The sequence below is a fragment of the Dasypus novemcinctus genome, chromosome 18, assembly GCF_030445035.2.
Source record: "Dasypus novemcinctus isolate mDasNov1 chromosome 18, mDasNov1.1.hap2, whole genome shotgun sequence".
NCBI lineage: Eukaryota > Metazoa > Chordata > Mammalia > Cingulata > Dasypodidae > Dasypus > Dasypus novemcinctus.
The window spans coordinates 83,324,193-83,343,935 of record NC_080690.1 but is presented as its reverse complement, the minus strand read 5'-3'; the positions used below and the strand labels follow the sequence as shown (position 1 = coordinate 83,343,935).

Here is a 19,743-nt window from a genome sequence, read left to right as displayed (position 1 = left end):
TTTCCCTAGTATTTGGTTGGTTTTCCCTTGTTTTTCCATCCTCTTTATCCCCCCAAGGTCCTTTTTTTCTTTCTTTTTTCATTATTTCTCTTTTTCTTGTTTCTTACTTCCTCACTTCCTTTTGTCCCTTTTGTCCCTTTTTTCTCTTTCTTTCTTTCTCTCTATCTCTCTCTTTCTCTCTCTCTATCTCTCTCTTTCTCTCTCTCTCTTTCTTTCTTTCTTTCTTTCTTTCTTTCCTTTCTTTCTTTCTTATTCTTCTTACATTAGGTGCTGCAGGGAGAGATTCACATTTGCTATATTTCCTCATCCTCCATTTACACTTTTCTGTGTGTATTGATTTTGGCCACCAACACTATGCCCTTTCCTCTACATCTTTCTATCCTCCATCATTGAATGTTTCTCTTACATTATACCTGTCTTAGTTTGCCCCCTATTTTTTGACTTTTTATTACTAATACCTTTGTTCTCTTTTATGCCTTATATTCCCTCTTTATAATATTTTCCTCTCTTTTCTCTTTCCCTCTCTCCTGAACACACAGGCCTTTTAATTCACACTGTACTCCTCCCCATATTCAGATTTTTACGTACTCTACTTTTCTTACTGTTATAACTCTACATACCTTACATGAGTTTAATATCCATTCTCCTATATCTCACATGGTTCCTCTGTTAATATTTACTATCAATACTACTATAATTCATTTTTTTCATACTCCTTTTGCTTTCTCTGATCATAATATTTTCCTTCAAGTGAACTTAGCCAACAACAAGGAAATACAATAAGAAGAATAAAGTGACAAAGAAGAAAGACATACCATGCATGCAAAAACAACTACTAATTATACTCCAAACTAGAAAAAGAAGCTAAGCAACTGAATAAACTCATCAAGATAAAATGAGGACCAGACAGCAAAAAAACAAACAAACAAACAAACAAAAAACTACAAACCAAACCAATAATCAGGAAAACATGCCCCAATCCAATGAAAAAACTAAAAACCAGGAAGAGGAGCAAAACATCAAACAGTAATTAAAGATCTCAAAACATACAATAGGGACCAATTTGATGAGGTGAAGTAAGAGATAAAGAATATGAAGAAAACAAATGAGAGAATACAGAAGAAATAGCAATCATACTAAAAAATATAACAGATATGATGATGATGAAGAGTACAGTTCAAGAAATCAAAAATACACTCAGCATATAACAGTGGATTTGAAGAAACAGGGGAAATAATTAGTGATGTGGAAGACAGTACATTTGAAATCAAACAGTTAATAGAACTTGTCAATAAAAAGATAGAAAAAATCCAGAAGGGGCTTAGGGACAGGAATGAAAATGCAAAACATGCAAACATACATATTATAAGCATCCCAGAAGTAGAAGAGATGGGGAAGGGGACAGAAGGGGTGTTGGAGGATATAATGGCTGAAAACTTCCCAAATCTACTGAGGGAGTTGGATGCACATGTCCAGGAAGCACAACACACCCAAATAGCATAAATCCCAACAGGCCTACCCAAGACATATACTTGGCAAATTATCCAATGCTCAAGAAAAAGAGAAAATTCTAAAAGCAGCAAGAGAAAAGAGAACCATCACATACAAAGGAGTCTCCATAAGATTAACTGCTGATTTCTCATCTGAAACCATGGAGGTCAGAAGGCAGTGGTATGACATAGTCAAGGTATAAAAGAAAAAAAATTCCAACCAGGAATAGTCTATCCAGCTAAGCAAGCATTCAAAAATGATGGAGAATTCAAAATATTCACAGAGAGAATATGTGAACAAGAACCCTGCCTTTCAAGAAATACTAAAGAGAGTTCTGCTGGAAGAAAGACAAAAAACAAGAGAGACAGAGTTAGAGGAGAGTGTAAGAGCAACTAAAAAGACAAAAGAGACAGGAAAAAACAAACAAAATATGACAAACACAAATCCAAAGAAAATATGGGTAATATAAGTAATTCATTGAAAGTAATAACATTGAATATCAATAGATTATACTCACCTGTCAAGAGACTCAAACTGGAAGATTTGATAAGGAAATATGACCGCTCAATATGCTGACTGCAAGGAACACATCTTAGACCCAGGAATTCAAGGATGTTGAAAGTGAATGTCTGGAATACAATCTGAGGAGCAAACAATAACCAAGAAAGGGCAGGAGTAGCTATATTAATATCAGACAAAATAGATTTTAAATGCAAAATAATTGTGAGAGATAAAGATGGACCCTACCGAAATATACTTTCGGTATATTACCGAAAGTGATAATCTTTCAAGAAGAAAGAATAATCGTAAACATTTATGCACCTAACAAGGAAGCCTCCAAATACATGAGACAAATACTGGAAAAATTAAGTGAAATAATAGATGCCTCTGCAATTATAGTGGGGGACATTAATACACCACTATCAACTTTGGACAGAACATTTCAAAAGAGAATCAATAAAGAAAGAAAATTTTTGAACAATATATTAGAGGAGCTGGACCTAATAGACATACACAGAACATTACATCCAAATACGGCAGGATATACATTCTTCTCAAGGGCACAGGGATCATTCTACAAGATAGGTCAAATTCTAAGCCACAAAAAAGTCTCACTGAATTCAGAAAGATAGATTTCATACAAAATAATTTGTCTGACCACGTTGGAATGAAGCTGGAAACCAGGAAGGGTGAGAGACCCAGGTTTGGTACCATGATTTGGAATTGAAACAACACACTCTCAGAAAAACAGTGGGTGAAGGAGGAAATCTCAAAAGAAATTAATAACTACCTTGAAACTAATGAAAATAACACAACATATCCAAACTTATGGGATGCAGCAAATGCAGTACTGAGAGGAAAATTTATAGCCATAAATTCATAGATTAAAAAAAAAGAGCTAAAGTTGAATAACTAAACACACTTGGAGGAATTAGTTAAAAAACAACAAACTAACCACAAAGGAAGAAGAAAGAAAGAAATAACAAGTTCAGAGAAGAAGTAAATTAAATAGAATATAAGAAAGCACTTGAAAAAATAAACAAAACGATGAGCTGGTTCTTTGAGAAAATCAATAAAATTGGCAAACCCTTACCTAGATTAACAAAGAAAAAAAGAGAGGAGATGCAAATACACAAAATAAGAAATGAGATAGGTGTTATCACCATTGATCACACAGAAATAAAGACTATCATAAAAGGATACCTTGAATAACTATATTCCAACAAAATGACAATTCAGAGGAAATGGACAAATTCCCCAAAACACATAAATAGCCTACATTTACATAAGAAGAAGTTGACGATCTCAACAAACCAATCAAAAGTAAAGAGATAGAATCAGTCATTAAAAACCTCCCAACTAAAAAAAGCCCTGGGCCAGATGACTTCACAGGTGAATTCTACAAAACAGTCTGGAAAAAACTAACACCAATCTCCCTTGAACTCTTCCAAAAAATTGAAACAGAAGGAACATTGCCTTACTCATTCTATGATGCCAACATTACTCCAGTAACAAAGCCAAACAAAGACACCACAAGAAAGGAAAATTACAGACCAATCTCTCCAATGAATCTTGATGATAGAATCCTCAGCAAAATACTTGCTAATCGTATTCAACAACACATTAAACAAATTATAAACCGTGACCATGTGGGGTTCATTACTGGTATTTAAGGATGGTTCAACATAAAATCAATTAATGTAATACACCACATAAACAGATTGAAGGAAAAAATCACATGATCATATTTATAGAGGCAGAAAAAGCATGTGAGAAAATACAACAAACTTTCTTGGTATAAACAATGCAAAAGATCAGAACAGAAGGAAACTTTCCAAACATGATAAACAATGTATATGAAAAACCCACATCTAACATCATTTACAATGTCAAAATCCTAAAATCTTTCCCTCTAATATCAGGACCAAGACAATGAATGCCCAGTATCACCCCTCCTATTTAACATAGTCTTAGAAGTACTTCCTCAAGCACTGAGGCAAGAACCAGAAATAAAAGGCATCCAAATTGAAAAGGAAGAAGTCAAAATTTCACTATTTGAAGATGATATGATCCTATACATAGAAAACCCTGAGAAGTCTACAACAAAGTTTATAAAACATAAATGAGTTCAGTAAAGTTGCAGATTACAAGATAAGTGTGCAAAAATCAATAGCATATCTGCACACCAATAATGAGCAATCTGAGGAGGAAATCAGGAATCAAATCCCATTCACAATAGTAAATGCATAAAATCAAATACCTAGGGATAAATTTAAATAAAGACATAAAAGACCTATACACAGAAAACTATGCAACACTGTTCAAGGAAATCAAAGACCTAAATAAATGGAAGAATATTCCCTGTTCATGGGTAGGAAGACTAAATATTATTAAGATGTCTATCCTACAAAACTGATCTACACATTCAATACAATCCCAATAAAAATCAACACATCATTCTTTAATGAACTAGAAAACTAACTATGAAATTTATTTGAAAAGGAAAGAGGACCCAAAAAGCCAAAGACATATTCAAAAAGGAAAATGAAATTGTAGGAATCACACTATCTGACTTCAAAACATACTACAAAGCTACAGTAGTGAAAACAGCATGGTATTGGCACAAGGATAGACACACAGACCAATGGAACCAAATTGAGGTTTCTGATATAGATCCTCCTATATACAGACATGATATTTGACAAAGTCACCAAACCCTCTCAACTGGGAGAGAATGGCCTCTTCAACAAATGGTGCCTGGAGAACTGGATATCCATATGTAAAAGAATGAAAGAGGATTACCAACTTACACCTTATACAAAAATCAACTCAAGATAATCCAAAGACCTAAATAAAAGACCCACGACCATAAAGACTTTGATAAGCAAGTAAGGAAGCCTCTACAGAACCTTGTAATAGGAAACGGCTTCATGAACTTCACACCAAAACACGAGCAGCAAAAGAACAAATAGATAAATGGGACTTCCTCAAAATTAGAGCCTCTGCACCTCAAAGGAGTTTGTCAGGAAAGTGAAAAGAGAGCCTACACAATGGGAGAAAACATTTGGTAACCATATATCTGAAAGGATACTTGTATCTTGCATATATAAAGAACTCCTATATCTTGAAAATAAAAAGACAAACAGCCCATTTAAAAAATGGGAAAAATATTTGAACAGACACTTCATCAAAGAAGATGTACAAATGGCTAAAAAGCACATGAAAAAATGCTCAAAATCCCTAGCTATTAGGGAAATGCAAATTGAAACAATGGGATACCATCTTACTACCATAAGACTGGCAACTATCAAAAAAAAAAAAAAAAAAAAGACTACACATGCTGCAAAGGATGTGGAGGAATGGGAACACTCATCCACTGCTCTTGGGAATGCAGAAGGAACCAGCCATTCTGCAGGACAGTTTGGCAGTTTCTAAAAAAACTGGCTATAGATTTGCCATATGATCCAGCAATTCCACTGCTGGGTATATACCCAGAAGATCTGAGAACAAGGACACAAACTGATATATGCACACCAATGTTCATAGCAGCACTTTTCACTATACTCAAAAGTTGGAATCAACCCAAATGCCCATCAACAGATGAATGGATCAATAAAATGTGGTATATACATACAATGGAATACTACTCAGCTAGAAGAATAAATACAGTACGAACATATGTGATAACATGGATGAATCTTGAGAACCTTATGTTGAGTTAAGCAATCCAGGCTTTGAAGCACAAATACTCCTTGACCTCTCTGATATGAAATAAGTAAACTGAGCTATCTCAGAGAGCTAGAGACAGGATGATAAACTTTAAGGTAGTTGGAGGTTAGAGGGAGGTTGTGAACTGACGGTTACTTGGGTGAAATCTATGATAAGCTGGAGGTAAGTATTTATACAGTGAAGGGATAAAATTGGGCATAGGGATAACTTTGGGTGGGGCTGTGTGGGTTTTAGGGGTGCTAGGGATGGGAGGATGGGTCAGATTGTCCAAGAAATTGGGGAGAGTGTGAGAGGAACATTTGATCATGGGACATTGTCAGGTATGTGGTTGAAATTGTGGTGCAGAGAAAAGTCTTTAGAGAATATAATATGGAAGGTTGCCTGCTTGGGATGCTTAAGCGGGGGGGGGGGGTGCATCTGACACAGGACAAGCTCCTGGGGAGTGTGTGAGTGCTCATTTTGTCATAGTGGATTATATCATTGGGTGGAGACCCATACAATGGAGTGAAGGTATACCCACAACCTGGGGAGGACTGATGTTCTCAAAGAGAAGGAATTGTACCTCTTGAGAGACTCAGTGGCCCCCAATGTGTTACAGCAGTCAAATATATGAAGCCCTCAACATTTTTGCAAGTATCTCTGAATATGGTCTCTCAGGTAATGAAGATTGATTGTCATGGTGGGCCTGAGGGGAGGGGGAAAGAGGTGTTGAATACATGGAATCAGGGTAATTGTGGGACAATAGAAGCATTCCACAAGATCATGCCATGATGGATATAGGTCATGTTAAATTACACCAAAAATGTGTAAAAGTCTATAGGCTAAAATGTAAACAATAATGTAAAACATAAGATAATTAAAAATTTAGAAAATTGTATAGTCTGAAATATAAACCATAATGGAAATCCAAATGAAACCATGTTTGAAAGCTATCATTTCAATATCTGTATACTAGCTGCAGCAAATATAATATGAACATGTAAAAAGATCACTGTTGGGGAAGGGACAAGAGTTTGATGTTGGATAGTGGGAGTACCATATATTGTATATGTGAATTACTGTGATCTAAAACTTATGTCAAGAGAAACTTAAAAATCTGGAAAAAAAAAAGAAAGAAAGAAAAGATGTAGACATTGAGGAGGAAATGGAAGAAATTGCCTTGCCACTGTACATACAGGGCAATACCTGTAGCAGTAATGAAAGGCAAAATGTCAAAAACAAAGACTTTTAATTTTTTCATTTCTTTGATACCCCAACTTATTTTTCCTTTATTTGACTTTTCTAAATTTCTATGTATTCAATATCTAACCTTTCTACCCATCACTATATTCTATTTTTCTATTAAGGGAACCTGGCAATCTATTGGGCTTCCTTTTTGAAGAAGATTTGTACTACAGAGAGGTTCAACAATGGTGGGGGAGGAGCACTTGTGTGGTGTGTCATTGGTGGGCTGTACACAGTTGGGAGAGATTTCTCTAGGGCATGTATACAGGGTACATAGAAATATTTGGGTATTTTCATAGTGGTTTCAGTTGGAAATGAAAAAGAGAGAGTGCTGAATTCCTGACCAGGGGAGCTCTATCATATTCTGCAATGGAACAACAACAATCCCCCAAGTGCAATGGCAAAGGCCAATAAAGATGGATGGTGCAGCAATGAGCCCTTGATACTAATGGCTCTGATTAAAAGCCTGTGTACCTGAAATACAAACTAGGCCTATAGCTGTGGGGTGCCTAAGAGTTAACTCCTGAGAGCCTCCATGTTGCTCAAATGTGGCCACTCTCTAAGCCAAACTCAGCATATAGATGTATTGCCTTTCCCCCGGCATGGGACATGCCCACAGGGGATGAGCCTCCCTTGCACCAAGGGATTACTACTAAGCACCAGCTGATGATGTAACTACAAAAAGACCATGAACAAAGAGGTCAACGCAGACCAGCAGGATATCTCAGCCAACATGTAATATCAGGCATTAAAAACTGCTTTTTGACTTTGGATAAAAAGGGGGAAATGGAAAGGACAAGTGAGTTTATATGGCTAAGTGTCTCCAAAAAAAGAGTTGGGAAGTCATCAGGGGGTGATGTTTATGCATGCCTCAGCAGGGTACCAGAGACAGCCAAGGTGGATGGAAACCCAGGTGCTGGTTCTCCTGAGGGCTGCAGTGAACCACAGGTTCTATGGTCAAGTCAGATGGCTCTGGCGTTCAGGGTCATGTCAGTTGGCCCTACTTTGGAGTTTGTGTTCCTGAGTGTGATGGAGTTGGACTCAGGTATAACTTTTCTACATACGCCTCTTCTGTCACTTTTACCAGACCTGTGGTTGGTCTTTGGGTTGGTGTATACTCAGGAGACCTGAATCTTTGAACAGTTCATGTGATGGCCAGGCCCTGTGCCTCAGCATAGTTGCAGATCCTACCATCTGGTTTCTTGGACTTACCCTGGCCAGCTGACAGGGAGGTGAAGAGGGTCAACCACCACACCAGGAAGCCAAGAGTGCCTACAGCTGCAAGCAGAATTGCATCCATCATCCATGTGGAATCTAAACCCCCTCTTCATGTAGAGGGGGACTGGACATAGCCCAGGTCCACAAGATGGAGGACTAGAGAGGATTTATTGGTGTTCTGCCGGGGAAATATTGTGATTAGTAAGGGAAGAAATTGTAGTAGTGATGTGGAGAGGGTGGCCATGGTGGCTGGTGATGGTCGGGCGAAGAAAGAAGAGATATGGTTTTGGGGGCATTTTCAGGATTTGAAGTTGTCCTAGGTGGTGCTGCAGGGATGGATGCTGGATGTTTTGTGTCCTGTCATGTCCCACTGGGTGGACTAGAGTGTGGACTACAATGTGGACCACTGTCTATGTACTGCAGCTGTTCTCCAGACAGTATTCGTCGGGTGCAGTGGAAGTGCCACAATGATGGAGGAGTTTGTTGATGTGGGAGGGGTGTCATGGGTGAAGTGGGGGGTATATGGGGGCCTCATATTTTTTAATGTAACATTTAAAAGAAAATAAATTAAAAAAAGAAAACCAATAGTAACAATAGTTACAAACACAACTATATCAGCAATGTCACTGACTTTAAATGAACTTATTGTTCCAAATAAAGATTCTGATTGTTAGCCTGGATGAAAACAAACAACACCCAAATATTTACTGTTTACAAGGTGATAGAACAAGTAGATATTTAAGAATATAGAATATTTAAACACAAGTAACAAATGTGATTAGTTGTTATGTATGTGTGTGTGTATGTATATGTTGGATATATATACACCCAACATTGAAAGAATGCAGTTTTTCAGGGTAACAGGGAACTTTTACCAAAATTGGTTATATGTTGGGTCATAAAGGAAGCCTCAATTAATTTCACATTGAAACCATTTAAAATATGTCCTTTGAATACACTGGAATTAGGCTAGATATGACTCACATAAAGATTATAAAATCCACAACAATCTATAAATTAATAAATATATTTCTAAATGAGTCCAGGAAGAAATGGCAAAAGTATTAGGAAGAATTTTGAACTGAATGATAGTGAGAATATCACATCTCAAATCTTGTCTTATGCAGCCAAAACTCTGCTTGGAAGGAAATTTGTAATCTTAAATGTTTATATTAAAAGCAAAGAAGTTAGAAAGGCTAAAAGTAATGATTTGAGTAGCCAAAATTGAAGAATTTTGAAAAATAAAACCAAAATCAACCTAAGTAGAAGGAAGGAAATGAAGTAAAAACAAAGTGTACAATAGAGGTCAACAAAACTAACAGATGATTTTTTGAAATGGCTAATAAAACGTAAGGGTTCTAGCATGACTGATAAGAAAAAAAAAATGGAGAAGACACAAATTGCCAATATCAGGAAGGAAAAATGGGAACATCATGATAGATCATGCAGGTATTTAAAAAGATGATCAGTTTGAAAAAAAAAACCATGGCAGTAAAACTGAAAGTTTAGGTGAAATGGACAAAATTCTAGGAAAACACACATTATAGGAAGTGAATCAAAAAAAGAGATAGAAAAACTGTATAGTCCTATATCTATTAAAGAGATTTAATCTGTAATTTAAAAACTTTCCCACACATTCACAAAATACCTTCCAACATCAGATGACTTTAACACCATGTTCTTCCAAACTTTAAGAAATCACACTGACCTTACATAAAATATTCCATATACTAGAAATCAGTCTACATTTTTCAGTTCATATTAAAGGCCACATAAACTTGACACAATAATCTGACAAAGATGGTACAAGAAAGGAACATTTCAGGTCAATCTGTTCCACAGTATAGATGTGAAAATCCTAGACAAGCTGTTAGCAAATGCAATCCAGCAGTGGGTTTAAAAAATCAAGACCACGTTGAGTTTATCCCAGGAATACATGGATATTTTAATATGTAAATGTTACTCTAATTCTTACCTTATTAACATAAGTGAAAAATCATATTATCATCTTAATAGATACAAAAAGAATATAATATTCAAGTCAATCATAATTAAAAAGAAAATCCAGAAAACCAGGAATAGAAGGAAAGCTTGTAATATTATGAAGAGTAGCTACAAAAACCTACAGAAAACAACCTGTTTAAGAGCAAAATATTAAAACTTCCCCCATGATCATGAGACAAAAATTTTTCCTATCACCAATTCTATTCCATATTGTACTGTCAAATGCAAGTGCTATTCAGGCCATAAAAAGAGAATTATAGGTACAGTGATTGACAAGGAAGAAATGAAACCCTCATGATTTACAGACAATATGGTTGTGCATAATAAATACTTGTGAAGAGAGGTAGTGACTGGAAAGGGGGTATCTAGAGTTGCCTATGATATGCTGGTAATGTTCTATTTTTTCATTTGGGGGTCTCTTTAAACATGGATGTTTACTTTTTTACAAACTTGAGTTTTTCTGGGTATAATACTTTAATAAACATTTTAAGGTGCAAATCTTTGAGTAGGCAGAAATGGCACCTGTGCACTACATTAGCTTTAAAACAAAGAAGTGACATTGTCAGATCTGGGTTCTGGGAAGATCCTGATGGAACCCACATAGACGATGGATTTAGGCTGATAAAGTATGGAGTGGGAGACTGATGAAATAACCAAGAGGGGAGCTGGAGGCTGGCACCTTGGGAAGGCAAGGAGAGATGGTTTTATGAGAGATGGTGGAAATATAAGGGTATGACAGGGTCATGTCAGGGATGTGAGGAGTGAGCAAGCTGAAATGCTTACTGATTATTTGTCTGGGGTAGTGTGGTGGCAAAGTCATCAAGATGGGGGGGAACCCTGGGTGTAGACCAAAACTTCAGTTCAGGAGACAGACAGAGATGAGTATGGAGTTGAGAAGGGAGTCCTATGCTGGAAATGGAGATTTGAAAATGACAGAGTTTGAGAACTGGGATGGAATACCATCATCCTAAATCATTGGGTTCTCCCCCCAGTTAAGCCTCCCCAAGCAATCACCCCCACCAGGACACCAGCTCTGAAGAGAAGGAACAATTGGAACACATTGAAATGCACCTACATGATTGCCACCTTCTTGTTGGTGTCCTACAACAAAGGATACTGGGTAAGAAGGAGCCAGCACTCCAGGGCCTCGTTCCAAGGAGGGAGGAGGATAAATAGAAAGCAAGAGTAGAAGGCAAGAGAAAGAGGAGGATGGGACAGGGGAAGGGAGGTGAAGAGAATGAGAGTGCCTAGCAAGCAAAGTTAGGAGAGCAGACCCCTCTTGTAAAAGATTCTCCCTTTCTTTCCCTCCCTTCTTTACTCTTTCTCCTCCTACCCTCCCTCTTTCCTCCCTCTTTCCTTCCTTCCTTTCTCCCTTCCCCCTTTCCTTCTATCCAACATGTAAAGGAGGTTCTTTTCTAATTACCTTCATTTTTTAAAGTACAGAAGTTGTAAGCTTTCAAAAAAATCATGCATAAAGTGCAGAATTCCCATAATTACGCCTCCACCAACAAGTTTACATTAGTGTGGAACATTTGTTACAGACTATGAAAGAACTTCATCAGACTATTACCTCTAACTATGGTCCATAGTTTACATTTAGTATATGTTTCCATATACCGCCCCCCCCACTATTAACACCGTGTATTAGTATTGTACATTTGTTATAGCTCATGAGAGAACACTCGTATATTTGTACTGCTACACACAGTCTATCTTCCATCACATGGTTCACTGTGTTATACAGTCCCAAGCCTTGTACATTCTACCCAAAGTATACATTCAGTGGCTCTCACTTTCATTATGGAGATATGCACCCAACACCTTAGTAAATCTTTGAATATTTTCATTAGTTATAAAGAAAAAATTCCCTATTATTGATACTTTTTTGTCTTTATTTTTTTAATATTACATTCAAAAAATATGAGGTCCCCATATATTCCCCACCCCCCTCACCCCACTCCTCCCCCCATAGCAACAATCTCGTCCATCATCATGAGACATTCATTGAATTTGGTGAATACATCTCTGAGCACCGCTGCACCTCATGGTCAGTGGCCCACATCATAGCCCATACTCTCCCACGTTCCACCCAGTGGGCCATGGGAGGACATATGATGTCCGGCAGCTGTCCCTGCAGCATCACCCAGGACAACTTCAAGTCCTGAAAATGCCTCCACATCTTATCTCTTCCTCCCATTCCCCACACCCAGCAACCACCGTGGCCACTTTCTCCACACCAATGCCACATTTTCTTCGATTACTAATCATTATAGTTCATGAATAGAATATCAGTATATTATTGATCCTTAACATTGATATAGTACCTCCTTTGACATTCATGTAACAATATTACAATATTGTTAATTATACTCCATAAGTATACTCATTGTATTTTTACATGCATCACTATATTCTTACCACCTTGTAACAGTGATGACATTTGTTCATAGAAGAACTTTCTTGTATTTGTTCTGTTAACCACATCCGCATCCACCTCTGGATTCTAGTTTTCTTTCAACTGACAGTTCCAACCCTAAGCTACTCCTACGGGAGGTTCTGAAGGACCAGGTCCTTTCCAGGTTGCTAGGGACTCCAGTGAATAAGCAGCCTTCAAGTAGGTAATAATTCTGTGAAGGAGACAGCCGTCAAAACAACAACAAAAGACCAAATTCCCCAGTGGTAGTATTTCCCAGAAGCCTTGGGGCTGTACTAGGGTAGAAGGTGGTGACTCTTGCTCTAGTCTAGGACAAGGGTGAACCTGTGGGAGGCTTCATGCAGGGAACAGCCTCCACCCTGTCTTAAAGACAGGAAGAACAAATCAATTGAAGAGGGAAGGGCAACCATTCTAGGCTGAGGAAACATGTGCAGGGGCCAGAGGTGCAGGAGAGCAGGGCAAGGGGCGAAGAGGAGGGAGTCATTCACTCATTCCTCATCTATGTGCAGGGCCGGCTCTGTGCTAGGCATTGGGGACTCGGAGAACAAAACCCATGAGGGGCCTGAATTCATGGAAGCACACAATAGGAACAGGAGAACAGAAAAGAACCCAAGAAGCCAGCTACAAGAAGGAACTAAATCAGGGCATGTCAGAGTGTATAGGGTAGTGAGGGGATAATATTTGCACTGAGAGATCTGTGCCTGGGAGTCACTTGGGGACAGTTTTGAGCAAAGTGAATGTGCAGGAAAGACCCTGAGGCAGAAAAACAGTGGGTGCTTTGAGGAGCCAAATGTGAACACATGGGATTTGAGAGGAGCCTGGGGCCAAGGTGGCAAGCCCACTCTGGTTCATGTACATGGAGAATGAATCACATCAAGGCAGGAGGGGAAAGGGACTGAGAAGGAGGTCACAGGTTGAGGGAGGAGATTTGGAGATAACAGTGGAGATGAGGATAAGTGGATGGCATTGAGACCTACCTTACAAGTAGAAATGCTGATCAAGTGGGTGTAGGGCTGGGCGAAATAGAGGGGCAAAGGGGAGAGTTCCCAGCTTTGACTTCAGCTCTTGGGTAGACCAGTGGTTTTCTACCAGGGGTGAATTTACCCCTCAGGGGACATTCAGCAATATCTGGAGTGTTGGTGGCTGCCACCATACTGGGAAGGGGAGGCACTACTGGTGTACAGTGGGTAGAAGCCAAGGATGCTGCTAAATACTCTATATTGCAGAGGTCAGGCCCCTGCAACATAGAATGGCCCAGCTCAAAATGTCAACATGCTGAGGTTAGGGAACCCCAGGCTAGAGGATGGTGTCACCCTGGAGATGGGGGATAAGTAGATGATTACAGATGGTGCTTAGAGGAAAAGCGCAGGAAGCTATGAGAAAGACACCTTGGAGATGGTTTGGAAGATGGGTGGAGCATGGGAGTAGTGAGCAGTAAGATGGGATAGACATGTGAGGATTTCACAATGGAGAAGGAAAGATGGAGAAAAGGTGGGGATGGAAACCAGCCTGTCACACCTCACTGTTCCTTTCTCTGTTCCTAGTGCACTCCTTCATCATCTTCTCAAGTGTTACTGCCACTACTGTAACCCAGCCTTGGATGTCAGGTATGCTATGATGGGGAGGGGCTTTGTCCTAATTGGGGGGAGCTGCCTAGTGTTGAGGTAGGGATCTCAGGTGGTTTTGGAAACTCTAATTAGGACCAAAGCTTTGTTTACAAAGTTATCACCTCCACTCTCAAGCCACTGCCTGACAAGGACAATGAAGAGAATTACAAATGCTGGGATCATGGAGAGATGGAGGCATTCATTCATTAATTCACTCAATAAATTTTTAAAAATCTCTATTGTGGTAAAATACACATAATATAAAACTTACCATTAGTGACATTTAGTAAATTCATAATGTGCAACCACCATCCCTATCTAATTCCAGCACATTTTCATCACCCTCAAACCAATTATTTCCTCTTCCCCTTACACTCACAGTTCCTAGAAATCACTAGTCTCTTCTCTCTCTCTATGGCTTTTCCTATTCTGGATATTTTGTCCAAATGAAATCATACAATATGTGACACTTTTCTGTCTGGCTTCCTTCACATGGCATATTTTCAAGAGTCATCTATGTTATAGTATGTATCAGAATTTTTTCCACTATTATGAGAAAATGATGTTACATTGTATGGATAGAGCACATTTTGATTATCTGCACATATGATGATGGGTATTTGGATTGGTTCCACCTTTTGCCTATTGTGAATAATGCTGCTTTGAATATGCATTTACAAGTTTTTGTTTGAACACAGGTTTTCAATTCTTTGGGGTATACACCTTGTTGGGTCATATGGTAATTCTTTGTGTAACTTATTGAAGAACCCACCCAACAAAATTTTTTGGAGCTACTGCTGTATACTGGATTCTGGATTCAGCAGTGAGTAAGGAAGACATGCTTCCTGCCCTCATGAGGGTTGCATTCCAATCAAGGGAGACAGAAATGAAAAAATAAGTAGACGTTTACAGCTGATGCTTAGAGCTACAGAGGAAAAGCACAGGATGTGATGAGAGAGAAAAGAGAAGAGCCATAACAGATTGGTGGGCAGTCAAGAACACTTCCCTGGGAAAGAGATATTAAAGCAGACATATAGAACAAGGAGAAGACAGACAGAGAGAAAATGGGCAAAAGAGACTTCACGTGGAGGGTTCAACTTGCACAAAGGCCCTAGGTGGAAAGTAGCATCAAAGTGCCTGAATGAAGGATGGCGACTGGAGAAGAGGGAGGGGGGGAGAATGCTGTGGCAGGAGAAGATGTGATATGCACAAGCAGACCACATCAAGCATTTTGGAATTGATCCCTAGAGCCATGGGAAGCCACGGAAAGGCTTTTAATGGAAGAGGGACATGGCCCTGTGATTTGCAGTAAAGCAGTGAGGGCAGTCAGGAGGCTACTTAGTCCTTACAAGAGCTGATAGCGACTCAGTTTGACGTCTGGGTGATGGAGAGGATGAGATGTGCGCTCACATGAGATCTCTCTAACCTGTTTTCGCTTGCCTGGATGGTTACAATCAGCTTCCTCTCTGGCTTCCCTACACCCTCTCCTTCCCTGCCTGCATTTCATCCTCCACTCAGCAGCCAGAGTGCACTTTTAAAAAGGCGGACCCCATCATATGAAATCCCATCCCCTCATTTAAAACCCACCAGTGGGATTTCATCAACATCAGTGATGTTTAATCTTAAAAAATAAAAATAAAATAAAACCAGAACAACTTTCTAATGAAATCTTACATGGAATCTCAAAATATAAAAGATTTTAAAGTAGCTTTTTATCACCATAAATATTTTCAGTAAGTTCAACTCTATAATATTTATTTATTAGGAAGTCAATTGATGAGATTTGCAAGCTGAGGGGATGGATGATCTTTGCCATCTTTTGTTAGCCATTGCTCCCCAAATTCTGTCAGTGTTTTCTTTTGATTGTCCTATATGGGGAAAATCTTAATCTATAAAAGTAAGTATTTGCACTTGGTAACAGTTATAGAACAGCTTGACTTGTAAGCTCAGGAAGCTTTTCAGTTAATAGCGGTTCTTCCAAGGTTTTTTTTTTTTTTAAAAAAAAAACTGTACAGCAGGATGATGTAGGTCTCCAAAGACAGGAAAAGTTGAGCATATGTGGTATTTTTATCACAGCTTTGAAAAATAGTCTCATTTTTAAACAAGAATCAAAGTATGCATATGTGGAAACCCCAAAGGATCCAAGAGTTCCACGGGGTATGATTTGAGAGCACCTCCCCCAGTCAACTTCAACCCCTTGGCATGGGCAGCATCCAAAGGTTCTCAGGTTCTGGACCCTTCCTTCTTCTCCCACCTTTTTATTTATTCTTTAACAGCCTAAAATAGTACCATTTATTATCTCAGTTGTGTAGGTCAGGAGTTAGGTGGGCTTGGCTGGGTTCTTTGCTTTGGGGCTCACCGGGCTGAAGTCAAGCTGTCAGTCAGGCTACCTCTTACCTCTAGGGTTGGGGAAGCATCCACTTACAAGCTCATTCACTCAGTTGGCAGCACCTAACACTTAAACTGTAGGTCTCAGGTCTCCATTTTCTTGCTGGTTCTTGCGTGGGGGTCACTCTTGGCTCTTTTTGACAATCTAAACTTCTTCTCATGTGGTCATCTCCATCTTCAATGCCAGTGCTATGAAATCCATCCCTTTTCAACATCTCTTTCCCCCTCCATCCCCACCCACATTCCATTCTGTCCATTTTAAACTAAAAAGCATCATGTGAACCCCTCCTTTATGCTATTGCACATGCCAGTCCCTCTGTCTTGAGTAGCCTTCAGAGCCCTTTATCAGCCTAGATGCACCCCAGTCCTCAAGACTCAGCCAGACATGGCTTTATTTGGGAAACCAAAACCAGCTCTTGTTATACAGGGAGGACAGCTGAATGAAGTGAATGGGATTTCATGCTTTCCTTGGCCATGTTTTTAAGTACGAGTTGCACCATATTTTAAGTTTCATATGATGGTGTCTGTGTGACCCATTACACCAGGTGTCAGCAAAATTTCTTTCTAAAGAACCAGGTTGTAAATATTTTCAGCTTTGTGGTCCATACTATCTCTGTTGCAACTACTCATCTCTGTGATTGCAGTGGAAGCAGTCAAGAGAATGTATAAATAAATGGGCTGTGTACATGGACTGGTGAGTGGACAAAATGTGGCATGTTCATGCAATAGAATACTACTTAGCTATAAAAAGGAATGAGATACTGATACATGCCACAACATGGCATGACAGAGAGGATCTGGAAGAGTCAGGAGCACCACTCCGACAAGGAGATGTTTGTGCTATAGGATGAAGAGGAGTCAGCACAGTGAGCTCTGAGAAGCACCTTCCAGGTGGTGGAACAGCCTGACCTGTTGGATGCACAAGGTAGTGGATCATAATCGGTGAGGAAAGTAGTCTGAGGGGACAGTGGGAGGAAGTGGGATTACAGCAGGTCATGTAGGACCCTGGGGGCTCAGGCAAAGAGTTTGAGAATGAATGAATTTGTGAATAAATGCACAAATAAACTTCTCTCTTCTTTCCTTTCTTTCTTAGAAATGACCCTTGCTGTTGCTTTTAGTGACCCTGCTCCATCTTAGCTCAACCTTTGAATGTCCTCCATATCCCAGATATTTTCTTTCCCAAACAATCTGCTCTGTGCCCTGGACTGTTAATTTAGAAGGTAATGACTTGGGTCCTTTGAAGACTAACACCTGCCTGCCCAAAGGCAAGCTGGGAAAATATCTCCTGTACCATGAGAAGGTAAGCCCAGAAAGTAGCTGAGTAATCATCTGTAGGGATTTCCCCACCAAATCCCCTTGTGACCCCTTTTCAATCTTTCCCAATTGTTTCTATAATAATCTGTATACTTGTTGAAATGACTGTATGGTTCCATCCTGCTTTGAACAAGTAAACAAGGCACAGGGACCGTCTTTCACTCATTTGTATAACATGCACCAAGTGTGTGAAAGTCTTCAACATAAACCCAACACCAGAGAGAAACCTTATCAATGAAGGCATGCAGGAAAACCTTCTGCCAAAGCTTAGTACTGATTTGACACCTGAGAATTCACTCGGAGAAAAACTTTAAGGGAAATGAATGTGAGCAAGTCTTCACATACAATTGAATCTCTAAATTTTTACATTTAATGAACTTCTCGAAAAGTGCCTTGTTCAAAATAGCCCTTAAAATTTTGTTGAAGAGATCAATGAGGAATGATTGAATGAACTCAGTGCAGACAGTTGAGACATCATACTGTAAAATTACTCCAAAAATATAATGCAGGTGAGGAATACAGCCAACAACAGAGACAGTGTGGCAGAGGGTTAGAATCAGATTGAGGCCAGGCTCTGTGTGTATCTAGCTCCTCTTCAAACTCACTCTCAGGAGTAAACTCCAGCCACTAGAAAGCTCAAGACTCATTGACCTCCTCTTATTTCTCTCCCACGGATGAGTTAAGATCAGAAACAAGAATGTTTACTTGGAGGCAATTGTTTGATGAGAAAAGCAGAGGGGGAAATTTCTAAGTTCCATTGGAATGGTCTGTCCTTGGCTCACCTTCATATTTCTGTCTGCACACTCACACGACGTCTTTCTGTCCTTCTCTTTTCTTCTCTCTCCTCTCCATATCTAACTTTCTTTATCTGCCTGTGTCCCTCTCTCTCTCCCTCTCTTTCCACCCTCAGGCCCTTTCTTGGGATTAAGCTCTTTGGAGCCTGCCTCTCTGCTCTGATGTGGCTGTCCTAGGAAAAGGGGTCAAGCAGGCTGAAGTCAAGGAGAAGCCAGCTGGCAAATGTTAAGATAATGGGCAGCAGTAGGGGCTCTGCTGCTTGAGAAACTAGACCTTCACTATTGGAAGTGAGGAATATTTAGATGGGGTGTCAGGTATGAGGGATGTTAAGGATTGTCAGAAGAACTCAGCGTGGACGTCAGGCAGGGCAGCGAGCTGACGCTGCCTCCACCGCTGACTGGCTTTTCTACAGTGCTAGTTGTTTATGGTAAATTAATCGAAGCCTCTCCCAACCAACACCAGAAGAGTCAGTGAAGCAGGAAGCCCTCCAGTCCCGCCACCGCCCCCCACCTGTGCTTTCCAGGGAAGATTTCCACCGCCTCCTCCAACCCCAGACGCATGCGCTCACCGCCTCCTCCCATCCCAAGCGCATGCTCCATTGCCTCTCCGGGGGCAGTCGCTTGACGTCACTCGGCAAGGGGCGGAGAGAGAGAGAGGTAGGGAGAACACCTACCTACCCATGGTGACCGAGATGCCGATAGAAAACGTCCCAGAGCGAGAGTCTTGCTTGCTACACAGTCCGGAGACCTGGGAATGAGTCAGCCACCGCGGCGGGCCCCGCCAGGCAGGGGCGGGGAAGGGGACGCCTGTCCGGGGACATTTCCCTGTTACACCGGCTGCCCCTTCGCTTCTGCTCGCCACTTCCGGAATCAGCCTGGTTCCAACGCATGCGCTGAACTACAACTCCCAGCAGCTTCTGCGGCACCCCCCTTCTTCCGGACCCCAACCGTCATTTGGCGAAAGCATTTACTTAATCTCAACTTTACTAACAAGTGCGCCTCCCTTTTCTCTATTCTTCGGAGACTACAAAGCCCGGAA

The 19,743-nt window shown here is 40.0% G+C and overlaps 1 long non-coding RNA gene across 2 annotated transcripts in view; it reads right to left on the bottom strand.

Moving 5' to 3' along the window:
- The window catches only part of LOC131274420 (uncharacterized), a 70,826-nt gene extending 51,083 nt beyond the window's left edge, over positions 1-19,743 (bottom strand). Inside the window, exons 1-2 of one of the 2 annotated variants that reach the window (XR_009181697.2) lie at positions 19,379-19,743; positions 2,009-2,132 (exon numbers count right to left, since the gene is read on the bottom strand). This is a non-coding gene — a long non-coding RNA (uncharacterized lncRNA). The remainder of the gene's footprint in view (positions 1-2,008; positions 2,133-19,378) is intronic. The other variant, XR_011646412.1, reaches the window with a different exon arrangement.